The sequence below is a fragment of the Dermacentor albipictus genome, chromosome 9 (assembly GCF_038994185.2).
Source record: "Dermacentor albipictus isolate Rhodes 1998 colony chromosome 9, USDA_Dalb.pri_finalv2, whole genome shotgun sequence".
Taxonomy (NCBI): Eukaryota; Metazoa; Arthropoda; class Arachnida; order Ixodida; family Ixodidae; genus Dermacentor; species Dermacentor albipictus.
In genome coordinates, this window is record NC_091829.1 from 76,304,719 (window position 1) to 76,321,861 (window position 17,143).

Below are 17,143 nucleotides of genomic sequence, written 5' to 3' on the forward strand. Positions count from 1 at the left end.
TATGCGCGAGTTTTTCTTTCTACTGTCCGTAATTATGATATTGTTTGATTGATGTAAAGAATACCTTGTTTGTTTATTCGTTCGAACAGCTTTTTGTAAATATTTGTCTAGTGTTTTAGTTACGTCTGCTACACTGGGACGGGAGTGGAATGGTTGCATGGCCTTGTCAGCTGCTGTATACATTTTGCCTCCTCAGCCAAGGCAATTTTTTGTGTAATTGCCTTGAATAATAAAGAAGATAGAAATACCGGACAATGTGTCGATATATATACAGAGGTTGTTCAGTTTAACCACAGAATGGCTGACGTAGAACAAGTACCACTCAGTTCTAGCACACCGCAGTGTGGGTCTGCAGGAAACGTACTCGAATTTAGCTCTTTGAAGGCCTCGCTCCATTGACGTATGTGTACGTCTTGGCAGTGTACGGCGAGAGAGGCGTATAAGTGAAAGGCAGGGAGGGTAGCCAAGAATGACTCCGACTGACAGCCCTGCAGCGCACAAAGGAGGAAGCAAATATGAAGAAAATAGGTCCAGCGTACGGAGTTTCAAAACAATACAAAAGTCATGCGAGGTGGCTAATGGTAGTTAATGACAGTACGTGATGACAAGACACCTACTTCATAAGTTTATTCCATACTATAGTCTTTTTACTTTTTTGTTTCAACTTACCTCGTCCTTGGGAAAAGAAGCAAACCGCTTGTTTCTCGTCCTGTTAACTTTCCCGCCTTTCGCACGTAATTTTGTACTCTCTCCATCTTTCACAAGCAAGATGCGCGATGATTCGTTGATGCTTCTGCTGTTGGTACTGTACATTTGCGCGTAGGCTTCTGCGTGGCTCAGTCAAGCTAAAGAGAATTTGCGTCAGACGTCCAAATAGTTAGCAGTGTATGTCCCCGTTTCTATATCGCATTCCTTTTATATCAACATTTTGTCGTTTCCTCTTAAGCTGCTCGAAGCTTGATAACCGCTTAATAATTAGTAAAAGGGGGTTGGCTTGCAGGCTGTGTTTAGTATGTGCTTTTCTGAAAAGCAAGATAAATAAAAAAAAAGTCTACTTCGAGAAACAGCATTTTAGATGCGCATTGGAACTTCCAACGGTGCACCCGATCATTCACGAGGAATATTTTAGTTTTTCTTTTCGTCGCAGGACAACAGACCGTATTGACAGGCATTTACGGTCCGAAGTTGAAGATAGACGATGTGTACCTTCTGCCAAGAGAGCGCATGCTTGAGGGAAAAGCGATATGGATTCAATGGCGAGAATTATTCCCTGCGACGTTATTTCTGTGCCATCGGAACGGTAGCGTGCCGGTAAGTTACTGCAGATGTCAAGCGAAGCGGTGCTTCGTTATATCGGATATTGAGGAAGCCTTGAAGGGTGAGTGTGTGCACCCTAATTAGGTTTTCTGAAAGCGCTACTACCATCCGCACATGCGGCGATCGCCACTTATAGGGAGGTGCGTTCACGCGAAATTTCTAGCCTTTATTTCCGCTGCTAGAGAATACTCTGGATATCTCGGCCGCAAGGCTATTCTATCTTTTTGTAAAAAAAAAAGAAACTTGCTGCATGAGCGACGGGAAGAATGATTGTCCTTTGTTTAGGTTTTGTTTATTAGAACATGAGCCCGGTTTTGACTTCATAGAAAGCGTCTTCATTCCTCCTTCAACTTCCTTTTATTTGAGTACTGCGCTGTTTCTGCTGCGGTTTATAATTTAAGCGGTCCTTACGTTAACTGCGAAACTAGGAAACTAGGAAACTAGGAGACTAGGAAACTAAGAAACTAGGAATAGGCAAGAATCAGATGTGTGCGTTAAGAGGCAAAGCCGGCAATATCGTTACTAATATGGATGAGATAGCTCAAGTGGCTGAGGAGTTCTATAGAGATTTATACAGTACCAGTGGCACCAACGACGATAGTGGAAGAGAGAATAGCCTAGAGGAAGTCGAAATCACACAGGTAATGCCAGAAGAAGTAAAGAAAGCCTTAGGAGCTATGCAAACGGGGAAGGCAGCTGGGGAGGATCAGGTAACAGCAGATTTGTTGAAGGATGGTGGTCAGATTGTACTAGAGAAACTGGCCACCCTGTATACGCAATGCCTCATAACCTCGAGCGTACCGGAATCTTGGAAGAACGCTAACATAATCCTAATCCATAAGAAAGGGGACGCCAAAGACTTGAAAAATTATAGACCGATCAGCTTACTGTCCGTTGCCTACAAAGTATTTACTAAGGTAATCGCAAATAGAATCAGGAACACTTTATACTTCTGTCAACCAAAGGACCAGGCAGGATTCCGTAAAGGCTACTCAACAATAGACCATATTCACACTATCAATCAAGTGATAGAGAAATGTGCAGAATATAACCAATCCTCATATATAGCTTTCATTGATTACGAGAAAGCGTTTGATTCAGTCGAAACCTCAGCAGTCCTGGAGGCATTACGGAATCAGGGTGTAGATGAGCCATGTGTAAAAATACTGGAAGATATCTATAGCGGCTCCACAGCCACCGTAGTCCTCCACAAAGAAAGCAACAAAATCCCTATAAAGAAAGGCGTCAGACAGGGAGATACGATATCTCCAATGCTATTCACAGCATGTTTACAAGAGGTATTCAGAGGTCTGGAGTGGGAAGAATTGGGCATAAAAGTTGACGGAGAATACCTTAGCAAGTTGCGATTCGCTGATGATATTGCTTTGCTTAGTAACTCAGGAGACAAATTGCAATGCATGCTCACTGACCTGGAGAGGCAAAGCAGAAGGGTGGGTCTGAAAATTAATCTGCAGAAAACTAAAGTATTGTTTAACTGTCTCGGAAGAGAACAGCAGTTTACGATGGGTAGTGAAGCACTGCAAGTGGTAAGGGAATACAGCTACTTAGGGCAGGTAGTGACCACGGATCCGGATCATGAGACTGAAATAGCCAGAAGAATAAGAATGGGTTGGGGTGCGTTTGGCAGGCATTCTCAAATCATGAACAGCAGGTTGCCACTATCCCTCAAAAGGGAAGTGTATAACAGCTTTGTGTTACCAGTACTCACATATGCGGCAGAAACCTGGAGGCTTACGAAAAGGGTTCTGCTGAAATTGAGGACGACGCAACGAGCTATGGAAAGAAGAATGATGGGTGTAACGTTAAGGGATAAGAAAAGAGCAGATTGGGTGAGGCAACAAACGCGGGTGAACGACATCCTAGTTGAAATCAAGAAAAAGAAATGGGCATGGGCCGGACATGTAATGAGGAGGGAAGATAACCGATGTTCACTAAGGGTTACGAACTGGATTCCAAGGGAAGGGAAGCGTAGTAGGGGACGGTAGAAAGTTAGGTGGGCGGATGACATTAAGACGTTTCCAGGGACGACATGGCCACAATTAGTACATGACCGGGGTAGTTGGAGCAGTATAGGAGAGGCCTTTACCCTGCAGTGAGCGTAACTAGGCTGATGATGATGATGACGATGATGATGATGATGATGATGATATCTGATATTTTGGCTAGCACACCGTTACTTGAAAATGTGCACGCGCGTTCACAGTCCTTCTAATATCCATTGATAAGGAGGGAATATATGAATGACATGTTATGTTTATTTCCTTGATGGTTCGCAGTGGACTCAGACAACCAGTAAATTATTGCGGGCTGGGAAAGTAAGCATTAATATAGGAACAGAATTAGGCGCAGAAACAAGTGGTACATTTCCGCAGGTGGAGTAAATAGTTTTAAAGCAGGGAGTGTCAATTGTAGCTCCTGTACTTGATAGGTTTTCTCATGTAATTCAGTTCCCAAAAAACTATCTGCCAAAGTGATGTGGCTTTTCCGCGCAGTCTCCTCCGCATTTCGATCGACGCGACACCCCTCGTGACATTCTTTCTGCATGGTGTGAAACAGAACTACTGCCTTTCAGAGACGCCCCCAATACTCCTCATCTAGCCGTAACCATCTGGTTGGAGTCCTAACTAGGATTAGTAGTCGTTCCCTCGAACCTAGTCGTCGTTTCACTTGCTTCGCCTTGCCACACGACCAGCCCGGGAGCACCCCGAGTGGAGCACCTACAGGCGGCAGCCCCCGTAAGTATCTGCAGTAGCTCGAATTAGATTGAAGTAGTGTTTTCAGAAAGGCTATTTAGAGTGCCTGCACTCACCCTTCGAGGCTTCCTTAATATCCGATATAACGAAGCACCGCATCGCGTGACGTCTGCAATAACTTACAGGCACGCGACCATTGACAGGGTACGGAAATAGCGTCGCAAGGAATAATTCCCGCCATTGAATCCATACCGCTGTTCCCTGAAGCACGCCTTCTCTTGGCAGAACGCGCACATAGGCAACTACTATAGAAATCAACGTACCGAAGCTATGAGACCTTAAGAAAATATTTTTGCTGGTTTGAAGTTTTGATTTTGTTTTGCGAGAAGATCGTGCTGGTTTTCAATGTCGTGATTTTCTTTTACTCGATTGGGTACCATCGTTTGCCATTGGTGTGTTACATGCCACAGTTCTGCTGGGCCTTTTATAGGCCCTAAAACACCTCGACTGAAAACTGCTTTAAAGCGTCGAGTGTAACAATAATTCATGTAAACCTCCCTAATGCAGTTGGCGCACACTTCACGCTTTAAAGAAGCGGTGTTAAATTTTACAGCGTAAGCTGTTATGGGCTAATTTCAATAGTCGTTACGGTTAACGACGAATGGCGACTAGAACTGATGTTACCAATGAAATAATGCAATCATGACCTACGATATTTGAGCAATTTCATTTTATCTATGCATTTGGCGTATTTGTGCATGCGGCCCCTGACACCTTTGAGCACTTCAAGCTGCAGTGTAAATTACAGGGCTTTGTCGCTGCGACGTCGTTGTGCTTATTGAAGTTGTCGATGCGTTCGAAGATGTTTTCCCCCCACCAACCCTATTCTCGACGCCTATTCCATGACCGGCAAGTGCCATGTGCAAGGCTTATCATCATTGCGTCCTACGACTCTTTTTTGTGCCTCCCGCGCTCCTTCCACCAGCATGACAACAAAAAGTTGCTCGCAAACACACTGTCATATTCTAAAGAACAATTCCTATGCTGTGCACGTCATGTAATCAGCGTCCACTACACATTGCTCATTTTGGCTTCGGAAATAAGGGCACAGATGCCACTTATCTCGAAATCTGAATGGATCGAAAAACCTTCCACTACTTACCCAGCACTGTTGTTGCGTGATAGCCTCTCCAGTCACGAATTATGATATTCTGCAAGAAAAATTCTAAAACTTGCAGGTATTGATATTTCAGGTGTCTAGATTGCGAAGAAAAAATTCATTTCTCTAGGACAGTTATAGTGAAAATTCAGTTGCGTGCCCTTATGTAGGGATAGTGACATTATACAAATTTGTTTTTGCCAAGTACGCTTTTATAGTTTACGGGAAGGAGGCAAATAATTTATTCAAGGTTTTGCGGACGAGGCAGCAACGGGTTCACAGGATGGGATACCGGGAGAAACAGATTTTCTCAGCTGCAGTGTACGGGAACACATTGCGATTCCGGCAGCGCCGGACCCTGATTTTCGTCACACAAATCTCGCATTCGCAGCGCTGCACAAACAGCGAGTGGACTTGCTGAAGTCAGTAGTTTGTCGCGTCGTACCTCTCGCAAAAATGGTCGCGACACGTTTAGCGCAAGGACAATGCCTTAGAGTGAGCTACTCAGGAAAGACATATAAAGAAGCAATTCTAAATTGCAGCGCCACACGAAATTCTCAAATTCAAAAGCAACAGTCCAGGCAGGTTCGGCGGGTCTGCTTCGTCCGAAAGAAATTCTATTGACCTGGCATCAAACTAGGAGTCACTGATATTCAGACAACCACGCGAGTATGCGACGTATTTGAAAGACCGACGTCATTCGCTCGTTCGTCCGGAAACGAGAGTGTTTACCATCTTCACGATAAAAAGTGGCGTACGGCGACATTTGTTCCACGTTTAAAAACTGCCGCCACTCGGAAATAATAATAAAAAAACGTACTCAAGAAAACCAAAACTTAGTTCTTTGACAGTGAACTAGATGGCGCGACAAGTCCATAAAAGCGTCGATAGTTATAAACTGTCGCGCGGTGCGTAGGGGGTCGCCGGCGTGGCAAAGGAGGCGTAAGTCACGGTGTCTCAGTAACGAGATGCGAATAATAATAATAATAATAATAATAATAATAATAATAATAATAATAATAATAATAATAATAATAATAATAATAATAACAATAATAATAATAATAATAATAATAATAATAATAATAATTTATTGATGACTTGAGAATAATGCAATGGAAGAATCGGGCCACTGCAGCTATTCAACAGCTGATCAAGACAGGGTGGAAACTAATAGGTAACGGAACCCTGAGTATTGAGTTACTCTTCTTCAGTAAACGTAGCGCTTTCTGAAAACAGGTTTTCAACTATTCTGAATGCTTGAGGCAATGGTATGAGAGAAATTTGAACAGCGACTCATGAAAGCTCCCGTAAAACGGGGAGGTGTCAATATCGAAGCACCTTTTTTTATTAGTGTTTCGCCGCATCGTGTCAGATAGCGTTGATTACGTTTCTCCGTGTATTGCGGTTATTTGTGTTGCTCACCAACAATGTGGCAACAAAGAACGTCAAGTTGAAAGCCCGAAAGGATGAGATTATCTAATGGGTGACAGCAATGGAAAAGAAACCTATTATGAGTGACCATTAGGAGGAAAAAAGCGAAATTGGGAAAGATAAAATTTATGACAACTCAAAGGGAAGATCTTGACTTTTATAAGCGAGGTAAGGATTCCATAGAACACGCATTTATACAACGAGATATAACAAGGAAGAAGAGGAATGTGCTTAGTGCGGTAAATCTAGGGAAACGATGGAGCATATTTTATTACAATTTGAAAATATCTCTCCAGTGGTTGTTTTAGGCGCCTATGGCCTCCTGAAGCCCTTAGGTTCAGGGAGAGCAGGAAAAAATTAATATATCTGCAGTAGAAATTAGTAAGAGGTCATTGGCAGATCGGTGAAAGAAAAGTAGGGAAACGACAACCAACGGAGGCGTTTAAATACAAAGTTCCCAAATAGGGGTAAAAAAAACTGCAGTGGTGGGGGTGGTGGTGGTAAATTTTATTTAAATCGGGGAGGGGAAGAGGATTTTTGTTGGAGTTTTTTTTTTAACGTAGGTAAGACATCAGACAATATAACAACAAGAGCTCAGTGGCGTAACCCACCACCTCATTGCGAAGCGACGCTCATAGTATCCATCCATGCATCCATGTATCTCCAGCATTAGCGGCAACAGTTCGCAGTGTTCTCCTTCACTTTTTAAAGAAAACAGCAACGAAAAATGTAGCATCTCCATATAGAGACACGGTGACTGAAAGGCATGGCTGAATGGGTAGGACACTCGACTCCGAAATGCAGATTGCTTCACTGGAATCGGTTGAATTTCCAATTTAGGCGGTTTTGGAGGAGTACTATGTTCTTTTCACGCTGTTGCGATGACGAAGTTGAGGGTGGAGAGGTGGCTTGATGTAAATAAAGATTTATCGTGTTTGTAATCATAGCGTAAATGAATGGACAAATGGGCAGGACATACGGGACCGACAGACTTGAGGGATAGAAAAGGGAAACCCAACTTTCTCGTGCCTAACTGCTATCGCAGCAAAATGCATAAAGTGTGTACCGAAATTCCGCTTGCTGCAGCCGTTATTCCACGAGTGCACGTAAGATGGCTCCTTAAAACAGCGACTCACCACAGTGACCTCTCTTGGGCGTGTAGTGTGAGAGCCTTAATTGCTATGGCAAATTTGTCGAACTGCACCCAAAGCGGCAATTGATGAAGAATAGCATATAAATCGGAGGTCATTCGGTGTGCAAGAAGTCTGGGCCTTCTGCCGCAAGTACTTTCGTAAACATATTTATGGATAGAGCATTGGCTTTCTTTTCGTGCTCCCTCAAGGTTCAGACCACCTTGAATCCTAAAGAGCGATGGTAGGGAGCGACGGAGTGTTATGAAATTTATTGCTCACTGCTTCATAAATCTGATCGAAGTTGGCGCTCAGTTGCACTAGTGTTGGCACGGGAAACAGTTTGCTCTTCCCTCAGTGCCGGCTGCAGACGTCGCCTGACCTAGCGACATGTTTAGATGCTTGCGGACAGTAGGCAATTAATTAATATGGAGAAACGGCAGTGGGACGGCGAAGTCGAACGTTGGCGTTTGCCGCTGAGATTCGCTAATGTTCATTCAGATTGTTTACCCGCTATCTAACGAAAGGTACTACGCAGTATCTTTTTTCAATGCTGCAGCCCGTGCTAGGCTGACTGTCCGTCCGCCACAACAGCGTCTCTATTTATTTGTTCAGTTGTTGATTTAGTAAGAAAGTGGAAGCTTGTCTTTTCTTTTAAAACATTCTTCTGTAGGTGCCGGCAGAAGTGTCTTGCACCCTGATGCAATAGGAAACACCAAAAAGTCACCTCTCGTGCATCTGAAATGGTTTTGTTGCGTGCCTTGCAAATTACAACGTAAATAGCGAATTTCACTTTACGAACTCGTTATGGTATGTAACCTGATTAATTACGTTAAAGACGGGAACCCGAATGGAAGTGTGTAAGGTCAAGCAAAGTGATTACCAGTAGAGGTACGAAGTATCCTCACGATTTGTTCTCCAAGGCCTACTTTTGTTGTTTTTAAAATCACACACTCCCGTTCTATCAGTCTAGAAAAACTATACATATATTGTGGGAGCACTCGATATCTGTTAAGTCTTTATAAATGGCCAGCGCAATAAAAGGTATAGCATATCAGTAATCACCATCGAATCCCTGTTCAACCATTGGTCGCAATTACCTTCAACAATAAAAAAAAATATCACAACCGTAAATATTCTTTTAGGCTAAGATATATATGTTCAAGACACTCAAATTCGCTAGAGAAATAGAACACAGAACCTTTCATTCAGTACAAATTTGTATAAGGGAAGTTTGTCTTTCCACTGCTCTTTCACACTAAACTTTGATTTCTGCAAATGTTGTGCCTGCCCTTGGAATTTCGCGCTCTTGTCTAATTGCTTCGTTTGAGGTAAATCAATCTTGTAGCAATCATTTTGTATATATTGAATTTCTGTCAATGTGTCTTATTGACTGTAAATGGATAAACCTCGCCGAGTCATTTTTCCATACTCAGATGAGCTGAACACCTTCCTCGGAACTATGACATTTCAACTACCGCAAAAATATTCTGAAATGTAACCTAATATTTCTATAAAATAGGAAATGACTTCTCTTTCGCTCTACCCAGCGCCAATAAATCATCTTAAATACTACATCCGTCAGTTCTCTTTTTCTTCGCATATAAATCTTTCTTTTTCTTTTGTAGTTAAAGCTGTAAATTTTTTTCCTGTGCAAGCTGATGACCAGAAAAGAAGAGAAGGAGTAATTTTCGAGTACTTCGGAGCTGCTGCTGTTTGCTTGAGATTTGCTTTGTTCATCTCATGTAAAGCGCGATATCGCAGAGAAATGTATATGATTGGGGGATTTGACAAGTACGCTACATTAAGAGCACTGTTCAATATTTAATGCTTTATCTAGAAACTTCCTCGCTGACAGCGCTATCATAGTCGTGCGTAATGAAACTGGCAACAGCTTTGCATCAATGCCTGTAACTCTTCAACCATTTTTTATTTATTTTTCACCTCACTCAATATTTAGAAAATAAAAAAAAGTTCATGCACTACTGAAAGAAAGGCAAGCACGATGGAATAGAGCTCGTAAATCAGAGCCACGGTTCACGTCTGCAAATGTCTTAAAATTCCGCATTCCACAAATTAATTTACCAAGGAAAGTATTAGTTCCTAGTGTATATGCAAGAACTCGCATATTTCAACTATGATAGCATGATTTATAAGCTGCTGTGGCACCTAAATATTTGGGACTGTGTGCCTACAGCGCCTTTGACGAGTGGCCACTTGACATCAAGCTTTGTTATTCTTTGACACCGTGCACATATAGTTAGCCAGCGAATGTTGGCTGCAATTTATACTGCCAGTACCGTATGTGCTCGTGCACTATATTCTAATACCATGAGAGAGGAAGGCTAACCAAGGGGCTCGATTTTGTTAATCGTAACCGCATAAAGCCAACAGACAATGAAAGCAAGGAAAGCATCGGGGAAATTAACTGTAGTTGAAGTTGGATTGTGGAGAATAGTGAAGGAAAGGGAAATTAAAGTGGGCAAAAGAATAACTTGTCGCCGGTGGGAGCCGAACCCACAGCTTCCGTTGCGGGAGACACATGGTGCGATTTTCCGTGCGATCGGTCGTACGACTATTCGCATCGGCTGCCGCACTCAACGGTTTCCCAACAGAACCCGCCGCATGCGGCGTCGCATCGCACGCCGCGCATGCGACCGACCGGCTGAATATTGTCATGCGTCTGCCGCGTCGGTCGGACGGCCGCAGCCAATGACAGCGCGGCATCGAGCCCACGACCTCCGACAGCCCTGCTGCTCAAGGGACGCCATTTTTTTATTTCTTTGGCAGAAGCGGCGCTAGTCGGACGAAAAAGAAAAATGAACGCCGCCGAAGTTCGTGCGAACGAAAATGAAGTTTTAATTGCATTGGTTCGCGGGCACCGCGCGCTGTGGGACCAGGCAAGCGTGGACTACCGGAACACAACACTTCGCACCGCAAGCTGGATTGCCGTCGCGAAGAGCTTAGGACTAGCAGGGACGAACGGTGAGTGCTCAGTGTTTAACTACCAAACATCTATTCTGTAGCCCAGCAACGAGGTCAATTTATGTGCGTGCGCGCGCGCGCGTGTGTGTGGTGTAACCTCGCAGATAATTGTCATTTCATCGCCATGTGTGTGGTGTAACCGCGCAGATAATTGTCATTTCATCGCCATGTGTCGTGAAAGTTGGCTGTCTGTTTCTGGCGTTTCGCAAACCCGTCCGTTCGTTTTGAAGGACCATTCTGTAGCTTAGACCGTTAATTTAGTTGATGTTGCAGATAAGCCTATTAATAAGCCGGTTATTATTATTATTATTCCGCGCGAATGTATCGTACTCTTTTCACGGCCTATATGATTCCGGCGGAGCTCCGCTCCGACTACTGGCGAAGCGCTAAAAGGAATGGCATAACGGCATGGGAGTGGAATTGTTAAATTATTCCGGCCAAATACCGAAAAAGGTAGCGGTCACATACACTCACTGAAAGAATGTTCACATTGCAAAGTAATATCAAATGCAGAGCTTGCCACAAGCTTATGCAGAACATGAAGCTCGCAAACATACTACATTCTCTAATGGTTTTGCCAGAAACCCTATAATTATGTTCATCGGAGCTTTAGTACAGGGCAGATGCATCAGTTGTAATTTTGTGTTCATTCTGTGCTCAGGAAAACTTCAGTAGCAGGTCAAATAGACAACTTATTGAATAGCATGTCAACATTTAGGTGCTGGTATTACTATGGCACTACTATGTGATTTGATTTAGAGAAAATGTATCAACTGTGCTTTTTCTCTGCAGATGACATAGTAAAAATAAGCAAACGATGGCGAAACCTGCGGGACACCTTCGCCAAGAAGCTGAGGGACGCCAGAAAGAAGAGTGGATCAGCAGCTGGGGAGCCCACATCCTCGTGGAAGCATTTCAAAGACATGCTTTTTCTGCGAGACACTCTGGAGCCGCGGCCGTGAGTAAACAAATCTTCACTGAACGCATCATCTTTATTGCATTATGGCTCTAAACAGGACGGGTGGTCACATGAACTTCGAAAAGAATTGGAGCAGTCAACATAGGCAAACCTGCAAGTGTTTGCGTTTTAGCCTACGGACATGGAAAAAAAAAAAGTGGGGGAGGTTGCCCTGAGCACACCTTGTCTTTTTTTTTGGGGGGGGGGATGAATGCGCTTTATTAACTCATATACTGATATTTATATACTTAGAGGAGCAGCAAGCTCGGCTGCCCTTGTATTAAGAAATGCATCTTAACTTTAAGCCCATGCTTGACCTGATATGCCCGGCATGAATGCCTAAAGTCATCACATTTTGTTCATCATGCCAGGCACCATTTAGAGCAAGGTTCAAGGCTTCAAGTTGTATTTGTTGTCAGGGATTGCTTGCTTGGTGCAAGCAATCCCCAAGCATCAACATAATCTGCCATTATCTTTACTGCAGGACGAAGGCTGATCTTACCCGTGCTGCACTAGGCGGTTACAACTTGCAGCTGCAAACTGCCTAATTTCATCTCATTACCTCATTACCTCATTCTCTGCTTTCCTTGACTGTGCCTTTCTCTCGCCACCCATTCTGTAAGTCTATGCCCTACGCATTGCGTGGCCTGCCTAACTGCAGTTTTTATCTTAAACTAGAATATTGGCTATTCAGCTTACTCTCCGATTTACACCACGCTCTTCCTGTCTTTTTATGTTACACCTACTAACAGTTTTCATTCCATCAATCTTTGCACAGCCCTTAACTTCAGCTAAATTGTTAACCTCAACATTCTTACTCGATATGTGTGCACCAGTAGAATGCAATGACTGTACACTTTTTTTAACAATCCCAGTCAGGATTTCATAATGTCTGTCGTATGCATTCCAACCCATGCTTACATGCTGTAAATTTCCTTCTCATGATCGGGGTTCCCATTGAGTAATTGACTTAGATTTACATTTTCTCGGTTTAAAGTCGTAACTCATTTGTTGCAATTCATCCCCAGTGTTGTGGAATGTCATCTACAAACCGAAAGTTGAGATATTTGCTGTTGATCTTTTAAGCCTTCCCAGTGTAAAGCTTGAATACTTACTCTATGCATGCAGTGAATGGCATGGCACTGTCTCCTTGTCTTACCTTCTTTATTGGCAATTTTGTACTTGTGCAAGAATAAGGTAGCTGTATAATATTTTTAAATGTTTCTTAAGAATTTCACGTATGTCTCCAGTACTCCTTGATTATGCAATGCTTCCGTCTAGTGCCTTGCATTGCCATAAAAGGGCAGTACAGGTACCATCACAATTTCCTCATTTGCATTTTTACAATTTCAGCAGAATTGGTAGGCATGAGTTATCGAAACAAGTCAGTCAACATGTTCAGCTGTTGCCCTGGCAAAGACAAATCTATATGACAAAAAGGCATTATGTATCAAACAGTTGTTCACTCAACGCACAAATTGCAAAGCAACAAAGTGAAATTTAAACTGTGTTCTTGTGTTCTTTTGCAGAACGACAACCAACCTCGACTTGGATGAAGATTCGGCGCAAGAAATTCTGAGCCAATGTTCCGAAAGCCCTTCCCAAATACTCCTGCCCATGATTCACACAGATCACACCGACACAGACACCACACAAACAAACACTATTAATTATGCCCCATCTACTTCTACATATCTTTCAGGCTCTGCAGCTCATTCCTCTTCACAATCTTTTCCTTCTTTGCCTTCTCCTCAAGATGTTTCTACTGCCTTTTCACACAATTCTCCAACCTCTTCTCTAGAAAAAACACGAAAAACTAAGCGCAAGAAAGATGACACAGACAGACTTCTTGATGACATAAACAAAGAGCTAGACACAAAGATATCAAACAACGAACACTTTTTATTATCCCTCAATGGTCAAATGAGCAGGGTGCCTGACCATCTTTTGGGTCTGTGCAAGATACATATCATCGATATCCTGAACCACTATGAGGCAGGAATTGTCCCAACTAGCTTGGTGCCACTCAGGCCACCTCAAGAAGAGGCTATGTAGCCTGTACAAAGAACTTTGTGCTTCAGAGTGTTATTTACACTGGCTTTACTCAACAAAGTATAACAAAACATAGACGTTTCGCCACCTATGCGGGTGGCATCGTCAGTACACAATGGCAACAAATGAGAAATACATCCTATTTATCTATGAAAGTGCCGTAAACATCCGGCAAACATCCACACTAGCACGGGAGCACCGATGGGGCCCAAGAAAGTTCGTAGAATCATGGTTCATCCGTCGTAATCAATCTTCATGTAACTCTAACCGTGGCCCCCTGCCGGATGTTTACGGCACTTTCATAGATAAATAGGATGTATTTCTCATTTGTTGCCATTGTGTACTGACGATGCCACCCGCATAGGTGGCGAAACGTCTATGTTTTGTTATACTTTGTTGAGTAAAGCCAGTGTAAATAACACTTTGAAGCATGAGTTCCCCTGGCTTTTGGAACATTTTCTCAAAGAACTTTGTATTTCATCATCATCATCAGCCTGGTTACGCCCACTGCAGGGCAAAGGCCTCTCCCATATTTCTCCAACAACCCCGATCGTGTACTAATTGTGGCCATGCCGTCCCTGCAAACTTCTTAATCTCATCCGCCCACCTAACTTTCTGCCGTCCCCTACTACGCTTCCCTTCCCTTGGAATCCAGTCCGTAACCCTTAATGACCATCGGTTATCTTCCCTCCTCATTACATGTCCTGCCCAGGCCCATTTCTTTTTCTTGATTTCAACTAAGATGTCATTAACTCGCGTTTGTTCTCTCGCGCAATCTGCTCTCTCCTTATCCCCTTAACGTTACATCCATCATTCTTCTTTCTATAGCTCGTTGCGTCGTCCTCAATTCAAGTAGAACCCTTTTCGTAAGCCTCCAGGTTTCTGCCCCGTAGGTGAGTACTGGTAAGACACAGCTATTATACACTTTTCTCTTGAGGGATAATGGCAACCTGCTGTTCATGATCTGGGAATGCCTGCCAAACGCACCCCAGCCCATTCTTATTCTTCTGATTATTTCTGTCTCATGATCTGGATCCGCAGTCGCTACCTGCCCTAAGTAGATGTATTCCCTTACGACTTCCAGTGCCTCGCTGCCTATTGTAAACTGCTGTTCTCTTCCGAGACTGTTAAACATTACTTTAGTTTTCTGCAGATTAATTTTTAGACCCACTCTTCTACTTTGCCTCTCCAGGTCAGTGAGCATGCATTGCAGTTGGTCCCCTGAGTTACTAAGCAAGGCAATATCATCAGCGAATCGCAAGTTACTAAGGTATTCTCCATTAACTTTTATCCCCATTTCTTCCCAATCCAGGTCTCTGAATACCTCCCGTAAACACGCTGTGAATAGCATTGGAGAGATCGTATCTCCCTGCCTGACGCCTTTCTTTATTGGGATTTTGTTGCTTTCTTTATGGAGGACTATGGTGGCTGTGGAGCCGCTATAGATATTTTTCAGTATTTTTACATATGGCTCGTCTACACCCCGATTCCGTAATGCCTCCATGACTGCTGAGGTTTCGACAGAATCAAATGCTTTCTCGTAATCAATGAAAGCTATATATAAGGGTTGGTTATATTCCGCACATTTCTCTATCACCTGATTGAAAGTGTGAATATGATTTATTGTTGAGTAGCCTTTACGGAATCCTGCCTGGTCCTTTGCTTGACAGAAGTCTAAGGTGTTCCTGATTCTATTTGCTATTACCTTAGTAAATAGTTTGTAGGCAACGAACAGTAAGCTGATTGGTCTATAATTTTTCAAGTCTTTGGCGTCCCCTTTCTTATGGATTAGGATTATGTTAGCGTTTTTCCAAGATTCCGGTACGCTCGACGTTATGAGGCATTGCGTATACAGGGTGTCCAGTTTCTCTAGAACAATCTGCCCACCATCCTTCAACAAATCCGCTGTTACCTGATCCTCCCCAGCTGCCTTCCCCGTTTGCATATCTCCCAAGGCTTTCTTTACTTCTTCCGGCGTTACCTGTGGGATTTCGAATTCCTCTAGACTACTTTCTCTTCCATTATCGTCGTGGGTGGCACTGGTTCTGTACAAATCTCTATAGAACTCCTCAGCCACTTGTACTATCTCATCCATATTAGTAATGATATTGCCGGCTTTGTCTCTTAACACATGCATCTGATTCTGGCCAATTCCTAGTTTCTTCTTCGCTGTTTTTAGGCTTCCTCTGTTCCTGAGAGCATGTTCAATTCTATCCATATTATACTTCCTTATGTCAGCTGTCTTATGCTTGTTGATTAACTTCGAAAGTTCTGCCAGTTCTATTCTAGCTGTAGGGTTAGAGGCTTTCATGCATTGGCGTTTCTTGATCAGATCTTTCGTTTCCTGCAATAGTTTACTGCTATCCTGCCTAACGGAGTTACCACCGACTTCCATTGCACACTCCTTAATGATGTCCACAAGATTGTCGTTCATTGCTTCAACACTAAGGTCCTCTTCCTGACTTAAAGCCGAATACCTGTTCTGTAGCTTGATCTGGAATTGCTCTATTTTCCCTCTTACCACTAACTCATTGATCGGCTTCTTATGTACCAGTTTCTTCCGTTCCCTTCTCAGGTCTAGGCTAATTCGAGTTCTTACCATCCTGTGGTCACTGCAGCGCACCTTGCCGAGCACGTCCACATCTTTTATGATGCCAGGGTTAGCGCAGAGTATGAAGTCTATTTCATTTCTAGTCTCACCGTTCGGGCCCCTCCACGTCCACTTTCGGCTATCCCGTTTGCGGGAGAATGTATTCATTATCCTCATATTATTCTGTTCCGCAAACTCTACCAATAACTCCCCCCTGATATTCCTAGTGCCTATGCCATATTCCCCCACTGCCTTGTCTCCAGCCTGCTTTTTGCCTACCTTGGCATTAAAGTCACCCATTAGTATAGTGTATTTAGTTTTCACTCTACCCATCGCCGATTCCACGTCTTAATAGAAGCTTTCGACTTCCTGGTCATCATGACTGGATGTAGGGGCGTAGACCTGTACAATCTTCATTTTGTAACTCTTATTAGGTTTCACAACAAGACCTGCCACCTTCTCGTTAATGCTATAGAATTCCTGTATGTTACCAGCTATATTCTTATTAATCAGGAATCCGACGCCTAGTTCCCTTCTCTTTGCTAAGCCCCGGTAGCACAGGACGTGCCCGCTTTTTAGCACTGTATATGCTTCTTTTGGCCTCCTAACTTCGCTGAGCCCTATTATATCCCATTTACTGCCCTCTAATTCCTCCAATAGCACTGCTACACTCGCCTCACTAGATAACGTTCTAGCGTTAAACGTTGCCAGGTTCATATTCCAATGGCGGCCTGTCCGGAGCCAGTGATTCTTAGCACCCTCTGCAGCGTCGCAGGTCTGACCGCCGCCGTGGTCAGTTGCTTC

General features: G+C 43.4%; 1 long non-coding RNA gene across 1 annotated transcript; it reads left to right on the top strand.

Annotated features, from left to right (window-relative positions):
• Positions 1 to 10,349: 10,349 nt before the first annotated feature.
• Positions 10,350 to 13,581, top strand: LOC135920790 (uncharacterized). Its single transcript, XR_011508669.1, has 3 exons — positions 10,350 to 10,739; positions 11,532 to 11,697; positions 13,227 to 13,581. It is a non-coding gene; the product is annotated as an uncharacterized lncRNA (long non-coding RNA).
• The last annotated feature ends 3,562 nt before the right edge of the window (positions 13,582 to 17,143 follow it).